This window comes from Mandrillus leucophaeus, unplaced genomic scaffold (assembly GCF_000951045.1).
Source record: "Mandrillus leucophaeus isolate KB7577 unplaced genomic scaffold, Mleu.le_1.0 Scaffold695, whole genome shotgun sequence".
Taxonomy (NCBI): domain Eukaryota; kingdom Metazoa; phylum Chordata; class Mammalia; order Primates; family Cercopithecidae; genus Mandrillus; species Mandrillus leucophaeus.
Genome location: NW_012107530.1, coordinates 453,598 through 478,339, shown reverse-complemented (window position 1 = coordinate 478,339; position 24,742 = coordinate 453,598). Strand labels below are relative to the sequence as shown.

The 24,742-nt window shown below is 44.3% G+C and overlaps 1 protein-coding gene across 2 annotated transcripts in view; it reads left to right on the top strand.

Annotated features, from left to right (window-relative positions):
* The window catches only part of ST6GAL1 (ST6 beta-galactosamide alpha-2,6-sialyltranferase 1), a 142,711-nt gene that overhangs the window by 69,230 nt on the left and 48,739 nt on the right, over positions 1 to 24,742 (top strand). Inside the window, exon 1 of one of the 2 annotated variants that reach the window (XM_011964356.1) lies at positions 22,906 to 23,055. The exons of the other annotated variant lie outside the window; for it this stretch is intronic. The gene's annotated coding sequence lies outside the window, so the exon portion shown is untranslated. Of the gene's footprint in view, positions 1 to 22,905; positions 23,056 to 24,742 lie in introns of those variants that run through there. 2 annotated transcript variants of the gene reach the window in all.

Genomic DNA, 24,742 nt, shown 5'->3' with positions numbered 1-24,742 from the left:
ATCTTCGATGTGTATTTTTACACTTACAGCACGTCTCAGTTTGGCCTAACCACATGTGGCTAGTGGCTGTTGCATTGTGGAGCCCAGTTCTAAGCATTTTACATATATTATTTCACATAGTTCAGATGGTTGAGGAAATGAAGCCCAGAGAGGTTAGGTAACTTGCCTGGGGGACACGAAGCTGGAAAGCCACAGAGCTGGATCCCGTCCTCTCCTTCCTTTTCCCACTCTGGCCAACAGCCAACCCTCCAGGAAGGGGGCCTGGGGGCAATGCAGGGGCAGCTCATTTCCAAACCATTGTTAAACTTGCTCTCGTGGAGGCAGCTGGTCCTGGGGAAGTAAAGGGAATCCTTCTCTTTAGATGCATACGCAAAAGTTAAGGGCATCCTTTTACTAGGCAGTAAGCCTCTGTCTAGGGATGTGGGACCATAACGCCACTCTCCACTTAGCAGGTGTGCACCATTCAAGGTGATAATGCATAGGAACAGCTCAGCTAAGCCAAAGCCAGGCCATTGTTGGTGCTGAATAAATGTGTTTTCTGTCCTCTATGCTAAGGCAAGACATCCGCGGAAGTAGACCCGGATTTGTCGCCTTCAAGGGAGACTACTATAATCTTTTTGTTTGTTTGTTTGTTTGTTGTTTTGTGTTTTTTGTTTTGTTTTTTGTTTTTTGAGACGGAGTCTCGCTGTGTCGCCCAGGCTGGAGTGCAGTGGTGCAATCTCGGCTCACTGCAAGCTCCGCCTCCCTGGTTCAAGCAATTCTCCCACCTCAGCCTCCTGAATAGTTGGGACTACAAGAGTGCGCCACTGCCCCTGGCTAATTTTGTATTTTTAATAGAGATTGGGTTTCACCGTGTTAGCCAGGATGGTCTTGATCTCCTGACCTCATGATCCGCCGTCGTTAGCCTCCCAAAGAGCTGGGATTACAGGCGTGAGCCTCCGTGCCGGCCAAGACTACTATGTTCTAATGAAGGGGAAGTGGAGTGGGAGGGCCATGTGCGTGCTCTGGGGGCAACAAACTTGGTGCCAGACTTGCTTTTCTTGTTTTACTCACAAACGTTATGACAGCAGTCAAATTTATTTATATATATTTTTAGAGACAGAGTCCCCCTCTCTTGCCCAGGCTGGAGTGGTATCGTAGTTCACTGAAGCCTTGAACTTGTGAGCTCAGGATCCTCCTGCCTCAACCTCCTGAATAACTGGGACTGTAGACGTGCGCTATCACACTGAGCTATTTTAAGAATATTTTTGTAGAGTGTGTTGGCCAGACGGGTCTTGAACGTCTGGCCTCCAGCATTCCTCCTGCCTTGGCCTCTCAAAGTGTTGGGATTTATAAGCGTGAGTCATGGTGCCCAACCAAGACACATTTTAAAAACCCTGCCTCCTGACACATTACTGTTCACTGGTAACAATGGTCCTTTGTAATCATAGTCTGTTTGCAAAACAAGCTTTTAATAGAATTACAATTTTAGTGTTGATCAAAAGTTTATTTTGGGCCAGGCGTGGTGACTCATGCCTGTAATCTCTGCACTTTGGGACGCTGAGGTGGGCGGATCACCTGAGGTCGGGAGTTCGAGACCAGCCTGGCCAACATGGTGAAACTCTGTCTCTACTAAAAAATCCAAAAAAAAAAAAAAAAAAAAATTAGCTGGGCGTGGTAGAGGGTGCCTGTAATCCCAGCTACTCGGGATGCTGAGGCAGGAAAATCTCTTGAACCCGGGAGGGGAGGGGGCAGTGAGCCAAGATTTTGCCATTGCACTCCACCCTGGGTGACTAGAGCGAGACTCTGGCTCAGAAAAAAAAAAAAAAGAAACTTTGTTTCTCCCGTTATCATAAACATTGTTTTTCATCTGTATAGTGCATGTCGTGTGTTAATGGCTTCATAGACAATCATGGACTTCTGGATCACAATTTGCTTTTTCCTATGGCTATTTAGGTTGTTCCAAAATTTCTCAGCATTACATTTGACGCTACAGTAGGAACCCACAAATTTATGTTTCTTTTCTGTTTTTGAACTATTGTTAGTTGTTCTGAGGTATTTTCTTAAGGTTTCACTTCTGTTTTCCCAGCCATGAGTGATACGTGAGCACAACCGTTTTGCTATTAATCACCAGCCTTGGGTGTGAAAATTTACTCAGTTCTGCTAAATTTAACTGGACTAGAAATAGGCCAAGCATTTGTGTGTACTTCCCCGGATGCTTTTTAGAACACTGCCTATGAAACTGACCAGAGTGTCAGGTGAGGCCATCATTGGCAGAAAGGTGCCTTCCTTGGGAGAAGGTGGGTTAAACAGTTTTTCTGTGCAGATTAATGGTGAGAGCCAAACCTGAAGACCCACAGGTTTCAAGCTAGCCATGTGGCTTCACTAAGTTTGGCTTCAACTTCCCACAATGTTACAGAAGCAGGGTAGAACTTGGGGTTCCTACCTGAACTCTGGACATTCTGAAATGTCCACAGCCCGAGGAAAGGGATGAGCTGCATGTCACCTTCCATACCCTCTGCTGCACATAGATCTGTCTCAGGCATTGAATCAGAGGGATGTGTGACTTTGGACCAATTATTTTACCTCTCTCTGCCTTATTTCTTTATCTAAAATCAGATGACAGCAATGTCTCCCTGTAATATTGCAGTGGGGATTAAATCTGTTAATACTTGAAAAGTGCTAAGATCGGTGCCTGGCACATAATTAGTACTCAATAACTGTTGTAAATGTGGGTTTGGATCTCACTTCCAGTGCTTTCTAGATGCCCCCTTTGGTCAAATGGCTAACCTTTCTGAACTTCAGGTTCATCTGTAAAATGGGATTATCGTACCTGCTTCAGCAGCATGTTAGGGGTTTAAGTGAGAAAATGCATTTCACACAGTGTCCTGCACATAAAGGGCCCACCATAAATGTAATGAAAAACAAACAAATGGCCGGGTGCAGTGGCTCATGCCTGTATTCCCAGCACTTCGGGAGGCTGAGGCGGATGGATCATGAGGTCAGGAGTTTGAGACCAGTCTGACCAACATGGTGAAACCTTGTCTCTACTAAAAATAGAAAAATTAGCCGGGCATGGTGGCAAGCGCCTGTAATCCCAGCTTCTCAGGAGGCTGAGGCAGGAGAATTGCTTGAACCCGGGATGCGGAGGTTGCAGTGAGTCGAGATCGTGCCACCACACTCCAGCCTGGGCGACAGAGTGAGACTTTGTCTTAAAAAAAACCCCAAAAAACAAAACAAACAAACAAACAAACACTGTTTTTAGCTTTATTTTCTGCTCTACCAAAGAGAGAGCTTTGTTGCCTTACATTGGTGTTGTAATTAGCTCTTCGATCTGACCATATTTTCTATTATGGTGTATTTTTAAGTGCACATTCTAGGTTTAAGGCTGTCATGAAACAAATGGGAGGCAAATCAACATTTACATGTGTCTGAAGCTTTTAATATGATTTTGTTTTGGAGATGAATGAGCTCATAATTCCACAAAGAAGGGATGATATTTCATATACTTATTAGTTTAGGGATTTCCTTCCCACACTTAGTGTCATAGGAAACTGTCAGGTTTATGGAAGCTATCAAGTGTTTCTTTATGCTCAGCAACGCAGATCAAAGTTGTCTACATGATAAGGTAAAAAACACACTCCTTAGGAAATGCAAAGAAATGACCAAAAAGACCCTTGAGCCCAGCTCATTCCCGTCCCCTGGTCTGTCCAACTTGCCCTCATCTTCTTGTCTGAGCTGAGACGTGTCTCCCTGGCAGCCTCCCTGAACCATCCAGCCTGGGAGCTGGGTCCTCTGAATGGTGAGCCACTCTGCGGCTGTCATGTCCTCCCCCATGCCCCTTTCTGGAGACAGAGGCATTTATGGAGTGCTGAGATGTTCAGGCCGGGTGTTAGGTAATGGGTGTTTGTTGGCTGAATGAATAAACTTGTAAAAATCTTCCTGTGATGATAGAAGTGTGTATAATAAAGACAGGTGAATCTGCAAAGCCAAACAAGAAGAAGAGAGATGTCATTATCTGCTCAGGCTAAGGAAAAGTGAATGTAGTCATTACGTCTGGAAAATGCCAAGGACTTCTTTCCTTCATTTTTTACGTGGCCTTGCACCCTGTGAAGCATTGACTGGGAGGTTCATTGTGGCTTTCTTGCTGCTAAGCATCTCCTCTCTGCCAACATCTCATCAATTCCTGTCTGTACCACTTACCTTTGCCTATGATTTGGGGTGAGGAAAGTTCTGTGATTTGTCTGTTTCTATTTCTGGGTAAAATCTCAACTCTGGGCATATCAGCAGAAAGGGTTTTGAAATGTCCCTTGATTCAGATGATTCTGAGTCAATGGCATGTATGTGTGTGTGCATAATTACCCTTATCCAAAAAATTCTGCATTATAATTCTTTAAAGGCACAGGTTCACAAATTATTAGAAAGTATATTTTATATACTATTTACAGTAGCAAAATATCAATTTTAGAAAGTATATTTTACATACTATTTACAGTAGCAAAATATCAAATGCAAGAAGCAAATTTAATTAAAGATAGGCAAGACATTTTCCTGAAGACTATAAAACATTAGTAAGAGAAATAAAACAATGGCTTATGCAATTGTGGAAACTGACAATTACCAAGATCTGTAACTGGCAAGGTGGAGGCCCAGGAGAACCAATGGTGCAGTTCCAGTCTGAGTCCAAAGGCCTGAGAACCAGGGAAAGCCCATGGCGTAGTTCTAGGGCAAATGCCAGTTGGCTTAAGGCCTTTCAGCTTGAGTTCAAAGGCAGGGGAAAAAAAACCCAAAACCAAACCAAACCAAAACAGCAGCAACGAAAACAATGCCCCAGCTCAAGGCAGTCAGACAGGAAGAGCTCCCGCTTACCTGTGGGAGGGTCCGCCTGTTTTATTGTATTCAGGCCGTTAACTGATTGGATAAGGCCCACCAGTAGAGGGGGCAATCTGCTCTACTCAGCCTGCTGATTCCAATGCTAATTCAATCCAAAACAACCTCATTGAAACACCCAGAATGTTTGACTAAATATCTGGGTACTCTGTGGTGCAGTCAAGTTGGCACATAAAATCAGCCATCACCATCAATTTGGGGGAAAACTGACATTTTAACAAAATTTAATCTTTCAGTTTATAAACATGGTATCTATCCCCCATTCATTTAGATCTTTTATTTCTCTCACTAGTGTTTTGTAGTTTTCAGTAAAAAGTTTTGCCTATCTTTAATTAAATTTGTTTCTTGGCATTTGATACTTTGCTACTGTAAATAATATATATTTTCAATAATTTGTGAAATTGTGCTTTTAAAGAATTATAATGCAGAATTTTTAGGAGAAGGATAATTGAAAATCCATCAAGACAGCAGTGAAGTTTAGGAACTACCATTCTGGACATAACCGTAAGTCATTAATAAAATATTCCTTACATCCCTGTGCTACTTTATTGTTCCAAAACATTTGTTTTTCCTTTGGTCCTCATAAGGGTTCTTAGAAAGAGACAGAAGAGCTATTATTTCTACTTTCATACAAGGAAATGTGGCCTCAGGGATTGATGTGGTTTGAATATATGTCCCCACCAAATCTCATGTTGAAATGTAACCCCCAGTGTTGGAGGTGGGGCCTGCTGGGAGGTGTTTGAGTCATGGGGGTGGATCGTTCATGGCTTGGAGTTGTCCTCACATCAGTGAGTTCTCGTGAGATCTGGTTGTTTAAAAGCGTGTGGCACCTCCCCCACCACTGCCTCTTGCTTTTGCTTTCGCCATGTGACGTGCCTGCTTCTGCTTCACCTTCCACCATAATTAAAAGCTCCCTGAGGCCTCCCCAGAAAGTGAGCAGATGCTGGTACCATGCTTGTACAGCCTGCAGAACTGTGAGCCAATTAAATCTCCTTTCTCTATAAATTACCCAGTCTCAGGTGTTTATAGCAATGGAAGAACAGACTAACACAGGGAGACTATCTAAAAGTCCTGTGACTAGCAGGTGGCAGAGCCAGCCCCAGAGCCCAGGACTTTTCCCAGGAGAGAGGTCCTACTTCTAATACCGAAGTTTTTCTATAGAAAGATGGCCTTTTATAAGCATTACTGAGAACATACTTCCAGGTGCCCAGGAAGAATCTCCTGCCTGTAGCCTCCATAGGCAGTGTAGGAGGAAGAGAAGAAGACGGCAGAGTGGACCAAGGTAACAATATGTAATACACTAGAGTCGGGAGCAAGAACAGTGTCCTGTTAACCTATGTGGCACTTTTGTGCTATTAAGAAAGGGTGCCCTTTCAGCCAGGACCAGATGCCATTATGCAATGAACAACTTGTACAGTCATATGTGACATCCCAGAGAGATAACAACAAATACAGAAACCTTATTCAGGAATTAATTATTGATGAGGAAGCTAAATTGGTGAGTATTTTGTTTCTTTCCTTTAGAGAAATTCATTGAAAATACTTTCAAGATGATTCAAAGGTAAAAGAGAAGAAATCATCTTTCTTTCCTCTGCCTTTTACAACCTTTCTATTTTCTATCCTTTCTGTTTCTCATCTTCTTCCTTTCCTTACTCAGCACTTATTGAGTACCAGGGCATGAAAATGCAGAGATAAATGAGACGGCATCTCTCCCTAGGAACTTCTAAGTCTTAGAAACTTTTTTGACTGCCACCACCAAGGAGAACTACATTTTATGGTATTGCAGTTTTGTTTTAGGTCTTTTTTTTTAAGGGTTATATATTGAAACATTTATGAATGAAATGATGAGTTCAGGATTTGTTTCAAAATCTAGGGATCTAGACGTGAGTGGAGTATACACAAAACAGGATTGACCGTGAGTTGATAATACTGAAACTGGTCATGGGTCTCTGGGGGTTCATTATCTGTCATCCATCTTTCTAATGATCTATTTGAGACAAAAGTTTCATCAAGCTCTACTTTCTCTTATTACATGCAGTGAATTCTGACATTTTAAAATCTAGTTTATTCTCTTTTTCAAAACCTGGTCCTTGGGCCCTAAATTGTTTTTGAAACCCACGAAGGTAAAATAATATGTATTTTAAAAAACATTGATGTATTGAGGGAGAGAAGGACCCATAAAATAATTGCTTACTGTTGACCAGAAAGTGCTACTAGAATATGGTCAGAGGGCTGTAGGAGCACACAGGAGGGAAGGACGGACCAACAGGGTCCTGGGGAGTCTGGGAAAGCCCTTCAGTAATTTCCATGGAAGAGGAGACATCTGCACCTTTGACAAGATGGTGGGGGGATATTTGACCTTGAGGATGAGGGAAGTGGTGCAAGTGGGATGAGCCAACCTGAGTTCAGTATGGCTGGAATGTGAGGGCTGTTGGGGAGGGCAGGAAATGAGGTAACAGATAGCAGCAGCAGCAGCAAAAGTCACAAGTCTTCTGGAACAGTCTAAGGAATTCAGATTTTATCTGTGTTTCAGGGAACCATTGGAGGGTAAACTGAGAAATGACCCTGTTTCATTTGCCTCTTACAGAGATCATTCTGTCAGCTCTGTGTAGATAGAGCAGTCTACCTCTGTGGTCATGATTTAGAGCATAAAACCTACACCCAAAGGAGAGCCAGTCTGGAAGCCAGATCTAACCTACCTCATGTAATTATGTCCCCACTCTGCCACATGACTTCTCAGATCTACACAAATTGGGCTTTTTCAAGTATTTATCAAAACAAAAATTGCAGTTGCTTTCAGGACATAGGAAGAGGTGGAAATAGAGCCACTTCCCTGCGTGCTCCTTTCCCCTTTTCCCTGCATAGCCTTCTCTCATGTGCAGTGTTATGGCAACCTGTGAAAGATTCATAATAATCACCTACAATGTGGCATTTTTCTAGGTGCTTTACAACTGTTACCTCACTTAATCTTCATAATAATTCTATGTGGTAACTATTATTATTTTTAGTTTCATTTCATAGATGAGGAAACTGAGGTAAAAAGAAGTGACTTGTCTAAGGTCACACATCTAGCAATTAGCAGAGCTGGGATTTTGGCAATCTGGCCCCAAAGTCCACTCTCTTCCACCACCATTGTGCTTCTTGATTAAGTTTGATTTCATTCCACTCATCTCCTTAGACTCAGATGTTTGAACAAAGACAGTCATGAAAAAAATTGGGCTTTAAGTTTTATTCTCAAGATTGCCAAATCCCTTTCTTCCCTAATGAGAGGAGGAGGAAAGTGTTCTAGCTGGGAGAAAAAGGATGGCTTCTTAGAAGGAAGTGGTATTTTAGTGGAGCTTTGAAACATGGGTGAGAAGTAAATTGCTGAGAAGGTTGAGTTGCTAGTACAGCCAAGATGAAATAATCCAACCACAATCTCTACCAATGTTTACAACAAAAAACTGGAGAGGATGCAAAAAACTACATGAGAACTCTGAACAGTAATAGCAGGCAGGCAGAGTACTGGGTTCAAAACTTGAACAATGACTCACAATGAACATGGATTTGCAGAACAGTGTGGAAAGCTAAGAGTCCGAGATAACTCCTTCTTTCTAGCTAGAGGAAGCAGTGGGGAAAAAGCCACTGGAAGCCAGAGAGTGAGGAAATCCCTAAGAGGAGAGAGCTGGAAAAAGGGATCCACAAATTGGACTGACAAAAGTCCTGGGCACACTACAAGGTGTGCATGCATGGAACAGACCCAAGAGGCACAGAAGAGGTTATGAGAATCTAACTGTGATATTAACAACCATCCAAGTCCCAGACAAACTCTTGAATGGAGCATGTGACAGATTGACTCAAATGGCATAGCAAAAGCTTTGAAAACTGATCTGTCACTCATAAAAAGCGAGACAGTACTTTCAGTCCGAACCTAAGTGGGTTAGTTTCCTGAAAACAAACAAACAAACAAACAAATCAACATTTTTCAGATAATTTTTAACAGGATCCAGAGTCTCACAACATGATATTTAAAAATCCAGGATATAATTCAAATTTACTCAATATCAAAACAACCCGGAAAATCTGAACAGTACTCAAAGGAGAAGACAATTCAATAGACACTAACACTGAAATGACTTAGATCGTGAAATTATTAGACAGTAACTTAAAGTAAGTATGACCATTCTCCACTCTTGAAATTGATGGAAAGATAGAAGTTCTCAGCAGAGAAATAGAAACTGCAGAATAATCAGATAGAAATTTTAGAACTGAAAAGATGATATGGGCTCAGTGGCAGAGTAAAGATGACAGAGAAAAAAGCCAGCAAACTTGAAGGAGATCAATACAAATTATACACATGAAATATACATTATGAAACAAAAAACTGGAGAAAAATGAAAAGCATTTCATGGTACTGTGGGACAATGTCAAAAGGCTGAAAATTCTTGGTATTGGAATTCCATCTCAAGGTAAAAAGAAAACTACTGGTGCAGAAAAAAATATATTTGGAGAAAGAATGGCTGAAATTGTTTCAAATTTAAAGAAAGACATATTTTTACAAATCGAAGAATCTCAGTAATTTCGAACAGGGTAAATTTAATGACAACTCCTCACCCACCTCATAAGAAAACTTCTGAAAATCAAGGATTAAAAAACATTAAGAGCATGAAAATATGACACATTATACTTAAGAAAAGGGAAGGAAGGAAAGAAAGAAGAACGGAAGGAATCAAGAAAGAGAGAAAAGAAAAAAGAAAGAAGGAAGGAAGGAAGGAAGGAAGGAACTCAAATGACTGTTGATTTCTCATCCAAAACCATGGTGGCCAAAGACAAAGACAGTGAAACTCCATCTTTACAATGCTGGAAGAAAAAAAAAACAACTATCCACTGAAAATTTTGTATCCAGAAAAAATATTCTTTGGGAGTGAAAGCAAAATAAAGATATTTTCAGGTGATGGAAAACCAAGAGACTTCATTTCCAGGAGACCTGCTCTTAAAGAAATACTAATGGAAGTTTTTCAGCCTGAAGGGAAGCTGTACTAGAGGAAAAGTTAAAACTTGAGGAACAAAAGAAGAGCAGGAGAAATAATAAATATCTAATAGATTCCCCTTGATAAAAATACACACACACAAACATAGATCTCATGACATGGGTAATTACAAACTACTGGCAATATTTTAAATTTATTTCCTTCAAGTCTTTTTTTTTTCTGTGAATATGCATTTCTCTCTTTTTCTTTTTTGGTGTTTCTCTCTCTGTCTCTTCCTTTCATGTGGACATTTCATAACATATTTAAATATTCCTTTTTGTTAGGATTTGAGGTTGTTTCAGGTTATGCATGGACTGAAGTGAAACTACAGTCTTTGGCAGCTTTTCTGATAATTTCTTTTTTGGAGATAGAATTACTGAATTAAAAGAGAGTGGACATTTTTAATGCTTTGATACTATTTGTCGAATTGCCCACCCTCCCTCCCTTCTTTTTTTCTTTCCTTCCTTACCTCCCCCCTTTCTTCCTCCCTTTTTCTTTCAACTAAGATTATATAATATATAGTTTTATAATCTTTATTTATTCACACTATATTGTGAGCATTTTCCTGTTTTGTTAAAAAGTCAATAATTTAAAAAAATTTAAGTTGATAATGGTACTATGGTCATATTTTTTTAAAAGGACATAATTACATATTTATGGATGGAATGATATGTCTGGGATTTACTTAAAATACTCAGGGATAGATGGCTATTAATAAAACAGTATTGACCATGAATTGATAATTGTTGATGCTAGATAATGGATACATGGTGGTTCATTATTACTACTTTCTATAGTTTTCTATGTAAGTGCTTTTTTTTTTATTTTAAAACTTTATCTGAGTGTGGTGGTGTGTGCCTGTAGTCCTAATGCTTGGGAGGCTGAGGAGGGAGGATGGCCTGAGCCCAGGAGCTCAAGGTTGCAGTGAGCTATCACTGTGCCACTGTAGTCCAGTCTGGGTGACAGAGTGAGACCTGGTCTCTAAAAATAAGTAAGTGAATAAATGTTTTAAAAGTAAAAACTGTAAGAAATTTTTATGAATGTTATTTTTAATTGTTTAATCATAACCCATTGTGGCCGGGTGCGGTGGCTCACGCCTGTTACTATAATCCCAGCACTTTAGGGGGCTGAGGCGGGTGCATCACGAGGTCAGGAGTTCAAGAGCAGCCTGGCCAAGATGCTGAAACCCCATCTCTACTAAAAATACAACAATTAGCCAGGCGTGGTGTTGGACACCTGTAATCCCAGCTACTCAGGAGGCTGAGGCAGGAGAATCGCTTGAACCCGGGAAGCGGAGGTTGCAGTGAGCTGAGATCGCGCCACTGCACTCCAGCCTGGGCGACAGAGTGAGACTTTGTCTTAAAAAAATAAATAAATAAAATAAACCATAACTCATTGTGTGGATATTTCATAACATATTTAACTTGTCCTCTTTAGTTGGGAATTGAGGTTATTTCAGGCTATGCATGGCTGACAGAAAACTGCAGTCTTTGCTTCTCTGAATATTTCCTGTTTTTGAGATGGAATTACTGGGTTAAAAGAGAATGATCATTTTTAATGCTTTGATATATTTAATCAAATTGTCCTTCAGAGAAGACATTCAATGTTATTTTTCCATGAGTTATTTAAAAGTGACTTTGTCCACTGTATTGTAATTTTTTAGTCTATTAATTTGGTGGGGGAAACTGTTATTATTTGAATGTGAATTTCTTTTATTTCCAGTGACATTGAATCCCCAGCCTGTCCCTGAATTGGTTCCCACCTGATTAGGGAGGAGGCAGAGAGAAGAGTAGAAAAAAAAAGTATTTATTTATTTATTTATTTATTTATTTATTTATTGAGATGGAGTCTCGCTTTGTCACCCAGGCGGGAGTGAGTGGTATGATCTCGACTCACTGCAAGCTCTACCTCCCAGGTTCAAGTGATTTTTTTGTCTCAGCCTCCGGTGTAGCTGGGATCACAGGCATATGCCACCATGTCCGGCTAATTTTTGCATTTTTAGTAGGGACAGGGTTTCACTGTGTTGGCCAGGCTGGTCTCGAACTCCTAACTTCAAGTGATCCACCCACCTTGGCCTTCCAAAGCGCTGGGGTTACAGGTGTGAGTCCCTGTGCCCGGCGAAAAAGGATTTATTTTCTCTTCCTCATTCTTCACTTTGAAGATGAGAGGCAAACACAGACAGATCCCGGATTCAAATGCTGGTTCTACAACTTACTGGTTACTGATTTTGTACCTTTATTTTTCTGACCCTCAGATTTTTTACTGAAGAAATCAGGGCAGTCATATTGGCCTCCCATGAACTGTGAAGTAATAGACATTTATAGAGAAAATGCCTGGGGTGCAATGGTCAATCTGAAAATGGTAGCTTTTGTTGTCCTCGGGAAGCTGAGGCTCAGGATGTGAAACAACCTCCTGCTCTTTTTCAGAGGCGGCAAGGAACTCAGAGCTGGGTTCCTTCACACAGGGAAGGCCCCTTGCAGGAACTGCTGCTGGTATCTGTGTCATCGCTTCTTTACCGTTTATTCTTCCAGCCTCCTGGCTCAGTCTTTCATTCCCTGCTGGGCATGAAGGCAGCTATCACAGGCCAGGAAAGTCGTGTTAGGGAATTGGGTCTTAGGTAACTAATTCAAATTGCTAATGGTATTTATTTGATTCAGTGGAAATGCACCTTGCAGTGTTTGATTCAGAGGACTGGTTCGAATTTCAGGAGGGTTTGTTTGACGTTGTCTCATCTTACTCTCCGAAGCAGGATTCAGACCTGGAACGCTGTCTTTCCAGGGCAGCCTAGCCAAGCTATGGTCTCTGCCTCAATTTATTGCCCTTTCCCCGGGCCTCACATCTTCCTCCCCACTCACTCTGCCCAGGCTCAAGCCCTCTATGTTAGTCGTGCTCTTGCTACACACCTGCCACCTCTTTCAGAAGGTTGAGAGCAGCCAAAACAGAAACGGGAACTGTGGCTCTCAATAAACTGCTCGCAGACCGAGCGAGAAGCGGGAGTGCTTTGTCTGTATTTACTGCATTTTTTTATTTCTTTTTTTTTTTTTCGAGACAGAGTCCCACTCTGTCACCTAGGCTGGAGTGCAGTGGCACGATCTCGTTCACTGCAAACTCCACCTCCCAGCTTCAAGCAATTCTCCTGCCTCAGCCTCTTGAGTAGCTGGGATTACAGGTGCACACCACCACACCCGGCTAATTTTTGTATTTTTAGTACAGACAGGGTTTCAGTGTTGGTCAGGCTGGTCTTGGACTACTGACCTCATGATCCGCCCGCCTCGGCCTCCCAAAGTGCGGGGATTACAGACGTGAGCCACCTCTCCTGGCCGCACTTTTTAGGTTATTTCAACACCAAGCAAATAGTCCTCCTGGGCCCAGGCTCACAGATGAGGCCAGGAAACCCCACCATACTCTCAGCCCTGAGCAGGGGTGCTGCCGATCGGGCACAGGGGCATTTCTTCTGAAATGAAGACTGGGTGCCAGGCCGTAGGGCTGCCAGCCTGCCCGTGGTTTCTCTCTGGGACCATCTGACTGATTTCCTGTTTTCTTCCCTGAGCACATTCAGTGCAAGAGGTCTAAGCATGAGGATGGGAGGTGCGGTGAGTTTGGCCTGTTTTCCAAACGGAGGGAAAATCCAGGGAAGTCAGCAGGCTTCGTTGTGAGGCATCGGGTCTACCAGCATTTCCTATTTCAGGCCATGAGCACCTGCTCTGTGGAAATGAAAGCAAATATTTACCAGGCAGGGGCTGCAGAGGGCTGGCAGGGGTGAGGTGGAAGGGCTCAGGGAGAATTTAACAATGTTGTGTTTTCATCTTGATGATCACACAAAATGATTCTGTAGCAGTCACGATGACTTCAATTCATAATGGAGGAGACGTTTAGCGTCTCAAGTGCTTCTCGAACACTGTTCTTCGTCCTCTTCAAAATGGGAGCGTACTTAATCTGTAAGCTTTATTTCCTGTGGCTCTACAGAAGTGACGAAATAACAGCACTGTCTGGAGAGACTTAAAATAACAAACATTTCCTCTGAACAGTTTAAAGGCTTCTCCCATCTATTACTTCCCCTGTGCTTTCCCTTAACTGTGAAATAGGGACTATTAAGCCCTTTTTTTCACATGAGGAAACAGAGACTCAGAGAGGATGAGTGACTTTTCTGAGGACACACAGTGATTTGGTTGGAGAGTTAGAGGACCTCACATTTGTGCCCCGGTTTCAGGCTTTTTCTATTAGCTCAGTCTTCACAGTGACACCCCCTTGACCCTGCCTCCCACGAGAGTCCCACGTTCCTATTCTCTTTGCTGTGGAGCAGTGTTTGAAATAGCTAACACTCAAACTGGCAACTATTATTTCGTTTTGTTTTTGTTTTTGAGACAGGGTCTCCCTCTGTCACCCAGGCTGAAGTGCAGTGATGCAATCTCGGCTCACTGTGACTTCTACCTCCTGGGTTCAAGCGATTCTCGTGCCTCAGCCTCCTGAGTAGCTGGGATTACAGATGTGTGCCCCACGCCTGACTAATTTTTGTATTTTTAGTGGAGACAGGGTTTCACCATGTTGGCCAGGCTGGTCTTGAACTCCTGACCTCAGGTGATCCGCCCACCTTGGCCTCCCAATGTGCTGGGATGACAGGCATGAGCCACCGCGCCCGGTCACAAATACTGGTTTTGTTGAGATGAACATAAAGGTCTCATGCTTAGCCAAAGATAAATACTGATTCATGACACTCCCAAAAATTTCATCTCATCCTTGAAAATGAAGACTTTCCACACTCAAGAGCAGTCAAGCCGGGCTCCAGCCTTCTGTCCCTCCTCCCCTGCTTCCTGGCAGGTACAGGTTTACCAGATCCCAGTTATTAAGCACCTGGCATGTGCCAGGCACTGCACAATCCTTACTTCTAACCCTCACCGCAGTCCTGTGAAGCAGGTGGTTTTGCACACATTGTTCAGATGAGGAAACTGAGACCCCAACTATCATGTAATTTGCCTAAAATTGCATGCCGATTAATAATAAAGCTGGGATCCGAGTCTAGATTTGTCTGACTCGAAGGCTTGGTGCAAATGAAATTTAGCACCATTCCTCCAAACTGAGCCTTGTCTTAGGGTCTTTCGCCTTCTCAGTCTTGGTCCTTGGTCCCCTTTAGTTTTTTCTGGGCCCACCGTTTTGAGCTCAGTTATCACAGCTATCAGCCTCTTGACTGAATTGATTGACCTGGATGGATGTGGTCAAAACAGGCAAGTTCACAGCTCTGCCTTTCCCAGGTCAGCACTGGGGTGAGGTGCAGGGAGGGCGGGAAGCCCAGGGGCAGCTCTCTTCCTTCTGTGGGCCTCCTTCTTACGTCTCCATCCTCCTAAGTCACATTCTGTGCTTGGTCAGCATGCAGGAGTTGGGACTGTTTTGAGGACTTGATTTCGGGTTGTGGGGAGGGTAGTGCACTGGTATGATAGCAATACATTCCTGAGCAAGTCATCTGGCCTCTCCCAGCTGCAGTTCCTTCATCTATAAAATGTTGACACAGTGTGTCAGAATGTTGATGTTCACCAGTGATTTTTCCTGAGATCTTTGCCAATTCTCAAATCAACATCCTTATGGTCATTGTTGCCAGGATCTCACTTATTGTGTACAGTAGTCTAAGAGGAGGCATTTTGTTCTCGCTTGACAGAAGACAAAATCACACACATGCCACCAGAGCACATAATTCCCCCTTATACTGTAGATGCAATCAAGCAAAGTTGAAAATCTAAGTGATCTCTGTTCCTTATTGATTCCACAAATAAAAGGCACCAGGGATTTCTAAATCTGTTAAAGGAAATTTATCACTGAGTGTAAACCCTCCCTAACATGGGCTAGCAGTTTTGTTTCTCTGGGAGCCATACTTCACAAGCCAACAGTTATTTCTGTCACTTCCTAATACGTGGAGGGTACAGCATCCCCCGCACACTAGGTTCCAGCCTGAGTGTGAGCTCTCGTACATACGAAAGGACTGGCCCCTGTGAGCTTCTTACTGCACACACTTCATAATTACTCCTTAGCAGACTTAGGCTGTTTCATGTCTAGGACCTTTGGAGTTATTCTCAAAAGTGAAAATCCCAAATGTTGATTCTGTAAATGCCAAGGGTCAATTGTAATATTAACAATGATCCAGGGCTGCTGGAGGATTCAATGAGATAAAATGCTAAGCGTCCAGCATCCTAAGTGTGCTCTGGGCTTGGGACCTTTCTCATTCACTGAAATCCTTTGCTTTCAGGGTTAGGTGGGCATGGCTGTGGCTGAAAGAGTCACAGGTCAAACAAGATGATCATCTTAGTACAGGCATTAAGAGTGCTGTCTTTCCTGGGTGCCGCAGCTCATGCCTGTAATCCCAGCACTTTGGGAGGCTGAGGTGGGCGGACTGCTTGAACCCAGGGGTTCAAGACCAGCCTGGGCAATGTGATGAAACCCTGTTTCTTCAAAAATTTACAAAAATTAGCTGGGTGTCGTGGTGCGTGCCTGGAGTCCCAGCTACTTGGGAGGCTGAGGTGGGAGGATTGATGGAGCCTGGGAGGTCGAGGCTGCAGTGAGCTGTGATTGAGCCACTGCATTCCAGCCTGGGTGACACAGTGACAGTTTGTCTCAGGAAAAAAAAAAAAAAAAAAAGAATACAGTCTTGGATTCAGACAGTTCTGGGTTTAAATCTTGGCCCTGCCATTTACTAGCAGAAGTCCTTAACTTCTTTGAGATTCAGGTTTCTTATCTGTGAGATGGAAAGGGTAACACGGTGCTGACCTTGGAGGGCTGTGGTGAGACTGAATGAGCTGTCGGATGTCCTGGGCTGGCAAAGTGCCTGGCACGTGGGAACCCCCCCAGGAGGCAATCATAGTCACTTTTTCCCCTTCCTTTCTTTCTGTACAGAGCCACAGACCCCAGCTTCATGCTTGTTGATGATTTCAGTTCCTGTCTAAAACCATTTTCTTGTTTACAAACTAACCATCTTCCGCCCCAACACACACCACAAGCCCCCGCCGTGGATGCCAGCCAGACATTCTACTCATCAAGCGCCACTTGCCTATCCTGTGCTTGGCAGTGCTAAAAAGGAGACAGAGAAGGGATATAATCTTATTTTCCTGACTGGAAGAATAAGATTCCCACACGCAGCACCTGGAGAAGCGGGCGGGAGTGCAGGAGATGTGTGCGCCTGTCAGGAGTGTGAGTAGAAGTCGACAGTGGTGGCGAACTCCTCACTGGAGAGTCTGAGAAGCTTCCTCCAGGGACATGGGCTGGAGCTGGGGCTGCCTTTGGGGACCTAAAGTGAAGGGAAACGGTAATGCGGGGAGGCAGTTTGGGGTTGAGATGAACCATTGAGTGATGACTTCTGTGGATCTGTCCCCCAAAGAAAAATGTCCAAACATGGGTGAGCGTGCTCCAGTAAGCACCCAGAAAGTGCAGATATAAAATGTTCTTCATGTCTGGTAAGGAGGGAAGCGAATGTGAAAACCCCCGGAGAACCAGACCCTGCCTCCCAGGAGGCAGTGACATGGGCCAAGAGCAGAAGTTGAGTTCTGGCCTTCACCTGGGATTGCTCAGAGGGTAGCAGCCCCTTTGCCCAAGAGACTGATCTGCAGCCATGTTGCTGCCTCTTCATGTAGTGACCAAAGACAAGACAAGATCACCACGTGGGGAGGAGAGAGAAGTGAAAGGCCCACCTTGGTGCAAGGGCGATTAGCTCTTTCTCCAGCAGTACTAACTCACCTTGGCCTGCTAATCAATGTGTATTCTTCAGAGGAGGCGATCCCCTTTGAGTCTAGGAGAACAGAGTTGATGACAGTGTAGCCTGAAATTCCTGGGGCCCTGGATTGAAGCTGTGGCCTTGCCACTTCCTCAGTAACTCTGGGCTGTTATTGGGCAGCAGACTTCCTAGGTTGCAGAGGAGTCTGGGTTAACTGGGGACTTTAAATGCTTGAGCCATGCGTTGACTCATTAACTATGTCTACCCTAGGCTGAACTGGTGTTCCCCGTCCCTTCCCAGGAAAGGCCTGGCCTCTCCCATTCTGCCCAAGGTCACCCTCTGTGAACTTTAACATTCTTCCTAACTATTTTGATGTTTATTTGTCCAGATCCATTAAATCAGAAGCTACTGAGGATAATATCAGGCATCTATATTTTTAAAATGCTTCCTAGGTGATATTGATGCCCAGGCAAGATAGAACTACAATGTTCTAAGTGGTTCCCTTCACCTATACCACTCACTTCCATGGCTATGAGATTAGGGGTGGGAGGGCAGGGGAGGGTTACACCAAGGGCCTTGAAGCTCTCAGGACAGACTTGAACAACCTTTTTCTCCTCTATGTTCCCTTCCCCTTTCTCTTTGTAGGGGGCCCATTTGGCCTTGGACAGATCCTAGCAAAGACGTCAGTTTGTTAAGACAAGAGAGGTAAACAGTTGTTGCCTTGGTGACTTTAAGGAGAGGTAGTTGCACTTCAGTGACTCTGGCAATTAGAAAACGTCAAGGAACACTGGCTCAGACTTCCTCCTGCCCAGATTAATAACACAAAAACTACGATGGACATGGATGGGAAGAACGGCCGCCTGGCACGATCCCCAGCCCTGGAATTCCGGGAGGACATGATTAAGAAGACATTATTAGACATTGTCCTCACTAAAGAGACAGTTAAAGCGGAGTTTGAAAACATCATCAGATCCATGTTGGTAGGATTTCAGAGAAAATTCTTATCTTTGGTATTTCAGTAGAAATCTTTCCTGGTTTGTTGCCATTTGGTTCTCCTTTGCAATTTAGCATGTGAGAATTCCGGGCAGCCTGATTCCTTGCCCATCTTTGACAGCTCTGCTGCTGTGTCCTGGGGGAGGCAGGTTTCTGATGTAACTGCTGCTCTGCCTTTGCCTGGTGAGTGCTGAGATGGAGAGGCAGGCTGGTATCTGTTTGATCTGGTAGTCCAGGAAAATTGTAGTTTTACATTGTTTTTCTCCTGATTTCTAAACACGTGAAACCAGATTCTTCTGGAGAAACATAGAATGCCTTATTTTGCCTAGCTGGGGGCTGTTGGGGTAGTTTTTCTAAGCAGTCTTTTGTGTCTAGCCAACCAGTAGAACCTGATTTTTGGGGAGGTGAATTAGCCAGTGTTCTCTTGAGGGACAAAACTAATAGGATAGATGTATTGATAAAGGGGAGTTTATTAAGGAGTATTGACTCATGTGATCACTAGGTGCGGTCCCACACAGTCCGTCTGCAGGCTGAGGAGCAGAGAAGCCAGTCTGAGTCCCACAGCTGAAGAACTTGGAGTCTGATATTTGAGGGCGGGAAGCATCCAGGACGGGAGAAAGATGTAGGCTGGGAGGCTAAGCAAGTCTAGTCTTTTCACGTTCTTCTGTCTGCTTTTTATTCTGGCCAAGCTGGCAGCAGATTAGATGGTGCCCACCCAGATTAAGGGTAGATCTGCCTTTCCCAGCCCACTGACTCAAATGTTAATCTGCTTTGGCGACACCCTCACAGACACACCCAGGATCAATACTCTGCATCCTTCAGTCCAATCAAGTTGACACTCATTAGCCATCACAGGGGGTATGCTAAGCAAGAATTGTGTCTATGGCTGTAATCACAAAGTTATAATTGTATTGGAGTAAGCTCCACAAACCAGAGTCCTTTGTCCAGGGTCTCCAGAGATCCACCAGACACTGAATATCTCGAAAAGCTGGATGGGAGAAGCATGTTCACCACAGCAAACCTGCACAGCCAAGAAAATCAAGTTTCTTTGTTTTATGCTAAACTTCCATCAACCGATTGTGGTAGTTGTGGCAATCTCATGCTGTTCAGAACCTCTGATTGGCAACAGTATCTTTGTTCATTTGATAACAAATAAGAACTCAAATTTTAAATTAAAGTTAGTTGACAACGTCTTTCAAATTCTTGGAATCATGTCGGGGGAAACAAAATACAAGAGGATATGATTTGATGTGGAAGAATTTAGGAGCTCTTGGCTTTGCTTAAATTAGGGTGTGCTTCTGTTATTTCACTGGGATTGTGAAATGTTGGGATGAGAAGATATGAAAAATCTATAGCTGAATATGCTAATGATGGTTGTAGACTATAGAAATAAATATTCAGGAAGTCTCCACTGAGTAGCTCTGTAGGGTAATGTTAGCTGCTAGAGCAAATAAACTCACGTCAACCATCGTGGCCCAGAAGTGATACATGTTATTTGTACTCACATTTCTTTACCAATAACTAGTAAAATGATCCCATCTATATGCTGTGTGTGTTTGTGTGTGTAAAATGCAATCCCTCTCTGGGCAGTAATTTACAGCACTAACTCTATATAGCAGAAGGAGCAAACTTTGGGCGGCGCAGCCAGCTCTCCCTGATGTGAGGAAAGAGAAAGAGGGGTCAGAGCATTAAGTGGCAGCTCAGGTGGCACACATTAAGAATCCAAGTTCTTAGAGAAATGGGAGTCCTTCAGGTGGCACACATTAAGAATCCAAGCTCTTAGAGAAATGGGAGTCCTTCATGGGAGAGGGTTTCTGGTGGCCAGGACACATGGAGCCCCTCTCGGAGGCACTGTGGCTAGTGCAGGTACCCTCTGGGGGCAACAGGGTGTCAAGCACTCTAAGTCTAAGAACAGAAAGTTTGGGTTCTAAGGTCCAGATGAGGGTGAGGTTTGCTCACTGAAGATTAAGGAGATGAAGATCAGGGCAGAGTAAATAGGTGTCACCAGAAGGCCAATACAGTGATTAGCAACTGTAGTTGAAGTGATAAAGCAGAGAGGCTCGCAGTGGCCCTTGGAAGGACCTGAGTAGAGGGACATAGGATGAAGAGCATGACCAGTTTGTCAGAATAATCTGGTCAGCCAGGTGTGGTGGCTCACGCCTGTAATCCCAGCACTTTGAGAGGCTGAGGTAGGTGGATCACAAGGTCAGGAATTCAAGACCAGCCTGGCCAAGATTGTGAAACCCCGTCTCTACTAAAAATACAAAAATTAGCCGGGCATGGTGGTGGGCACCTGTAATCCCAGCTACTCGGAAGGCTGAGGCAGAGAATTGCTTGAACCCAGGTGGTGGAGGTTGCCGTGAGCTGAGATCACGCTACTGCACTCCAGCCTGGCAACGGAGCGAGACTCTGTCTCAAAAAAAAAAAAAAATAATAATAATAATAATCTGGCCACATCCTCATTTGACCATTTACAGTGACATTTTGAGCAAATGACTTAAACTCTCTGAGTTTCAATTTCTTTATTTACAAAAGGATTGTTAATACTCCACCCCACAGGGTGGTGGTAAGGATTAAATTTGGTAACATCTATAAGATGTTAGCACCCAGTAAGAGCTCAGGCCATGGGGCCCTGGGCCATTCTCACCTGGATAGTTGCAAAGGTCTTCTTTTTGACTTTTGGGACCTGCTGCTTATCACAGTTGATTCTGAGGGCAGCATCCGGTGATGCCTTTCTTTTTTTTTTTTTGACAAGGAGTCTCCTGCTGTCGTCCAGGCTGGAGTGCAGTGGCCGGATCTCAGCTCACTCTGACCTCCGCCTCCCGGGTTCACGCCATTCTTCTGCCTCAGCCTCCCGAGTAGCTGGGACTACAGGCGCCCGCCACCTCGCCCGGCTAGTTTTTTGTATTTTTTAGTAGAGACGGGGTTTCACCGTGTTAGCCAGGATGGTCTCGATCTCCTGACCTCGTGATCCGCCCGTCTCGGCCTCCCAAAGTGCTGGGATTACAGGCTTGAGCCACCGCGCCCGGCCCCGGTGATGCCTTTCAAACATATATCAGCAACGTCTTAATCAGATGAAAGCCCAAATCCCTACACCTCTGTAAGGCGCCACGTCATCTGGCTGCCCCTCTATAGGTATTTTGCTGTTCCCTCTACCTGCAACCCTCTTTTCTCAGAAATCTGCGTGGTTGCCTCCCTCATCTCTGTGAAGAGAAAAACCAAATTCTGTAAAATATTTTAAAGAAGTTTATCCTGAGGCAATATGAGGGACTGTAGCCGAGAAAAACCACAAACCCAAGAAGGCTTGAGTAAGTGGTCCTGAGGCAGTCGGGCCCCAGTGTGCTTTTATACATTTTAGGGAGACAGGCGTTACAGGCAAAGATGGAAATCAGTACATGGAAGGTAACTGTTAGTTCTGCCCAAAAAATGTGAGACATCTCAAAGTGGGGGAGGGGGTGTGGTGTTAGGATATATGTTTCTTTTTTTTTTTTTTTTTTGAGATGGAGTCTCGCTCTGTCACCCAGGCTGGAGTGCAATGGCGTGATCTTTGCTCACTGCAGCCTCCGCCTCCAGGTTCAAGTGATTCTCCTGCCTCAGCCTTCTGAGTAGCTGGATTACAGGTGCATGCCACCACACCCAGCTAATTTTTGTATTTTTAGTAGAGATGGGGTTTCAGCATGTTGGCCTCAGGCCTCCCAGAGTGCTGGGATTACAGGCGTGAGCCACCGTGCCCTGCCTATGTATTGGTTTTCATACATGGTTCCTGGCACATACCCCCATAGCCCTTACTACAGTCTTGCTAGAATGTTGGGCTTTTTAGACTTCAGGGGCAGGCCTTAAGAAACAATCTCTCTCCTGCCATCCTTTCACCTGCCCCAAGGCAGGATTCTAATGTTTTTTGGCCTGACTGTGGGCCTTACGACCCTGCCATGAGGCCAGGCATGGTGGCTAACGCCTGTAATCCCAGCACTTTGGGAGGCCGACGTGAGTGGATCACCTGAAGTCAGGAGTTCGAGACCAGCCTGACCAACATGGTGAAACCCCATCTCTACTAAAAATAGAAAAATTAGCCGGATGTGATGGCGCACGCCTGTAATCCCAGCTACTGGGGAGGCTGAGGCAGGAAGAATTGCTTGAACCCAGGAGGCAGAGGTTGCAGTGAATCGAGATGGTGCCACTGCACTGAAACCTGGGCAGCAGAGCGAGACTCTGTCTCAAAAAAAAAAAAAAAAAAAAAAAAAAGACCTTCCCATGAGAGGTTCCTACCCTATGCCCTCCCCTGGGGGAAGGAATGCTGACGTCAAGAAGCTTCTATAAAAACCCAAGAGGACAGGGTTCAGTGAGCTTTCTGATAGCTTAACAGGAGGAGGTTCCTGGAGGGTCGCACAACCAGGAAGGGCGTAGAAGCTCTGCATCCCTTCTCCCGCACCTTGCTCTACACATCTCTGCATCTGTATCCTCTGCAGCATCCTTTATAATAAACCAGTAAATGTAAGTAGGTGTTCGCCTGAGTTCTGTGAGCCTCTCCAGCAAATTAATTGAAGCCACTGAGAGGGGAACCCCAATGGAAGCTGGTTGGTCAGAAGTTCTGGAGGCGTGGACTTGTGACTGGTGGAGGGGGGATGCCTTGGACACTAAGCCCTCAGTCTGTGGGATCTGACACTATTTCCAGGTAGATAGTGTCGGAACTGAATTAGCAGACACCAAGCTGGTGTCGCTGCTTGGTGCTGGGGGGACCCCCACACATATGGTCACATAAGTCGACTTCTGTGTTGATTGTGGTGTGAGAGCAGAGGAAAGATGGCTAGAGAGAGTTTTCCCTGCACAGGGACTTGGGGGGTTGAGGGTTAGGAGAGGGCTGAGGGGCCTTACAAGTCTTAAGTGAGTTTTAGGGATTCCTTAGCTAACAGTAGCTGAGAGAGTTAAGTTATTGTCTAGTGACTTGAAGTCAGTAGGAAGGAATGCCTGAGTAAGATAAGGAGGTTGTGGGGGCCAAGGTCCTTGGTTGAGGGGTTGGAACCTCATAGATAGCAGCCCTCAGGGTGAATAGATAGTGATTGTCTCTTCTCAGACCTTTAAGTGTCTGACTCTCAGTTAATCTCTCCTAGATCTGGGAAAAGCCTAGCAAGGGAAGAGGCATTAATAACGATTCTCTGGAGATGCCTGTTTCCCCCACCAAAGATGGCTTTGCAGTCCCGAAGGGCCGTCTGGCAGCCTTTTCCAAATATGTTAAAGAAATGTATTTTGGGGTAAAGTATTTTAATTTCCTTCAGAGTCTGCTGTCATGTGATACCAGAGTCAGGTTGGAAAGTAAGCTACGTTTTACTGGGTTCATTTAAAAACCCATTTAATGAGACTGTATTGTTTGTAGGGTATGACTTAATCTTTGCCTTTCATGGCCTTGGGTATTGTGTATAGTTTGGTATCTTATTGCCACAAAGCGTCTGTTTTGTCAGTCTTATAATCTCTGTTTTACCTTAATGCTGGTCACTTGTGCCTAAACCCCAAAAGGGAGGGGTATGATGAGGGTGTAACCTTCTTTTGGTCATGGCTGGGAATTCAGTTTTTCCGGTTTCTCCGGGGTGCCCGTGGCCAAATAGGAATCCATTCAGTTGGTTGGTGGGGGGCTTAGGATTTTATTTTTGGTTTACACCTCCTTCCAACCCTTGTCAAATGTCTTCTTCTCAGTGAGGCTTCCTCTGATCATCCACCTCACCCACCCCAAGCTTTCCCTATCTCTCTTCCCTACTCTAATTGTCTGCATATCAGTTATCTCCTTGCAAAGCACCGGGGATTTACGTTGTTTGACTCTTTATTTATCCTCACTGTAAGGTGAGTGCTGGAGGCGTTAGGGATTTCTAGCTGATTTCTCTACTGCTGTGTGACAGTCTGGTTCGCAGTAGGCGATCAGCATTTGCTGAATGAATGAACCTATCGTATGAGTATTGGTGTAAGTTTTCTCACAGGCACCCTGGGGCCCTTGCGAAGTAGAGGAACTCAATCTTCCCTGTTCATTTCCTCACCTCCAACTCCCTTAGACTACCAGGACTTAGATCCTTTTGGATATATATATAGATATAGATATATACACATGTTTTGCTTGTTTGTTTTTTTGAGACAGAATCTTGCTCTGTCGCTTGGGCTGGAGTACAGCGGTGTGATCTCAGCTCACTGCAAC